Genomic DNA, 2898 nt, shown 5'->3' on the forward strand with positions numbered 1-2898 from the left:
TTTCACGTCTGCTAATACAATATCCACTCTCCAGCCCATGGATCAAGAGCAGTTCTGACGTTTCAAGTCTTATTATTAAATAAGAAATGCATTTTGTAAAGGTATAGCTGTGGTAGATAGTGATTTCTTTGATGGATCTGAACAAAGTGACCTGAAAACCTTTTGGAAAGGATTCACCATTCTAGATGCCGTTAAGGACATTTGTGATTCCTGGGGGGAGGCTGAAATATCAACATTAACAGGAGTTTGAAGAAGTTGATTCTAGCCCTCATGGATGACTTTGAAGGCTCAGGATGTCAGTGGAGGAAGTCCCTGCAGATGCGGTAGAATCGCAAAACAGCTAGAATTACAATTAGAGCCTAAGGTGAGATGAAATTGCTGTAAACTCATGATAAAACTTGAACGAATGGGGAGTTGCTTCTTATGGATGAGGAAATAAAATATTTTCTGGAGATGGAATCTACTCCAGGTGGAGATGCTATGAACATTGCTGAAATGACAACAAAGGATTTAGGATATTCCATAAACCTGGTTGCGAAAGCAGCAGCAGGGTTCGAGAGGGCTGACTCCAGTTTTGAAGGAAGTTCTACCGTGGAAGAAATGCAAACAAACAGCATCACATGCTGCGGGGAAATCTTTTGTGAAAGGAACAGGGTATCAATGCAACAAACCTCATTGTCTTATTTTAAGAAATTGCCACAGGCACCCAACCTTCAGCAGCCCCTACTCTGAGTGGTCAGCAGCCATCAATATAGAGGCAAGATCCCCACCAAGAAAAAGATTATGACCTGTTCAAGGCTCAGACATTTGTTAGTATTTTTTAGCAATAAAGTGTTTTTAATTAAGGTATGCACAGACGATTTTTAGACATAAGGCTATTAACATACTCATTAGACTACAGTGTAATTTAAACATAACTTTTACATGCACTGGGAAACCAAAAAAATTGTAGACTAACTTCATTGCAACATTTGTCTTCTTGCAGTGGTCTGGAACAAAATCCTTAATACTTCTGAGGTGTGCTTGTAGGTTTTTTGTTGTTTCATTATAACTTTTCAAAATTAAACATTTAATATGGCACAAAAATAAACACGTAAATGAAAGAGAATTAAAAACACAGAAATTTTGTGTAATTTTGTGTAGTAACAGGGTAACATTTTAAACCGACAAATCAAAAATAATTATCCCATTGGTGGTATTATTGGAGTAATAAACGAAACTGCCTAAAATGTAAACTTCTTACACATTTGAACACTACGTAAAAAGCACAAGACAAACAACTGGGGACATTTTTACAACAATTATGTTACATAAGAGTTAAAATCCTTATGACATATACAATGTATAAAACAGTATGATTACTGCTTTTATTAATACCATCAGGATTACCTGGTCTTCCCACACACCAATCCTCTTCAGGTGCCCTGTGATGGAAACAGAGCCCTCCCTCTCTGGCCACAGTGTGGGATCCAGCAGGAACAAGAGCCACGAAAGGCTCCAAACCCTGGACCCTGCCTAGACTCATGGAGGGCGTGAGCCAAGCCGGAACCTCACATTCCCTCCTGCAGTGACGCAGATACCCACTCACCGCAGAGGTTGGGTCCCTCTCTGGAAAAGCTGTGTAGCAATTATCGCAGAAACTTGTTTCTTATGTTCCCAGACACACGGAGAAGGTTGGTCTGGAAGACTGACGTCCACACACTAAGAGAAGCAGTCACTCATGACACACACACAGCACACACCACGCCATGTGCACACGCACACACACCCCACACACAGACGCCACACAAACAGCACACACGACACACAAACCCACCACACACACCACACCATGTGCACAAGCACACACCCCAGACACCACACACTGCACACATCACACCGTGTGCACAGGCACACACACTGCACACACCCCACACACACTACATACACACCACACACACACCACACACCAAACACACACATATCACACACATACACACATACACACAGAGTACACACAGACACCACACACAATACACAGTACATACAGCACACCAAACACACATCACACACACATCAAACACACACACCACACACATCACACACTTACACCCCCACACACCCCAAAGCATACATACAATCCTCACTTTTTGGAAATTAAATCAGTTTTTACAGAGCCTGACTAGTAAAATATTTTATTGACTTTTGAACGAGCCAAGAAAATGTAGATAAATACACATATGTAACCACAAGGGCACAAGTAACATGATGGAAATCACAACAGTAGATTAAACCCTGTAAATTGTTTATCGTTTTAAAAAAATGAGTCTTTCTTATTTTACTGGAAACTGTTTACCAGAGTAAACTAATGAGATTCTTACTGAAGTCAAAAGACTTTTTGGGAAAAGCTTCTCCTTGATGAAATTGCAGTGAAAACATCACTTCCATCGTGAAGTATTTCTTTAAGATGTTCTTGGTCCCTTTCCTGTTATGTGAAATTGTCAATTCAAATTTTAAAAGTGACTTCAAGATGTTTTTCATCTACTATTTTTAAAATGTTGAAGAGGTTTTTAATTCTGCTTTCAACAGAGATTGACACACCTCTGATCATGATGTAAAACTGAATACGTTACTCTGACAGGCTTTCTCTTCTGCAGCCCAGCTGCCATCATTATTAATAAGGATTGAACACATTTACTCCATGCAAAATCTATATTACCTGCTTTATAAAGAATGGAAATCTAATTCTCACTCTAAAGGCAGATAAAAGTAATCCCTTCAGCCTACAGATGTCTGAATGGTTTACCAATGCACTTAGACTTTAAATAGCATTTATCGAATGTGTGTATATATCTACACAGATTCATACGAAGAACACGTAGTTTAAAGCACTGCAAGTCTTATGCTTTTAATGAGTTG

The 2898-nt window shown here is 39.5% G+C and overlaps 1 long non-coding RNA gene across 1 annotated transcript in view; it reads right to left on the bottom strand.

Annotated features, from left to right (window-relative positions):
- Window positions 1–2263: 2263 nt before the first annotated feature.
- Window positions 2264–2898, bottom strand: part of LOC105516957 — a 1722-nt gene continuing 1087 nt past the window's right edge. The window contains exon 2 of the long non-coding RNA XR_001002582.1: window positions 2264–2698. This is a non-coding gene — a long non-coding RNA (uncharacterized LOC105516957). The remainder of the gene's footprint in view (window positions 2699–2898) is intronic.

The sequence above is a fragment of the Colobus angolensis genome, unplaced genomic scaffold (assembly GCF_000951035.1).
Source record: "Colobus angolensis palliatus isolate OR3802 unplaced genomic scaffold, Cang.pa_1.0 Scaffold296, whole genome shotgun sequence".
Taxonomy (NCBI): domain Eukaryota; kingdom Metazoa; phylum Chordata; class Mammalia; order Primates; family Cercopithecidae; genus Colobus; species Colobus angolensis.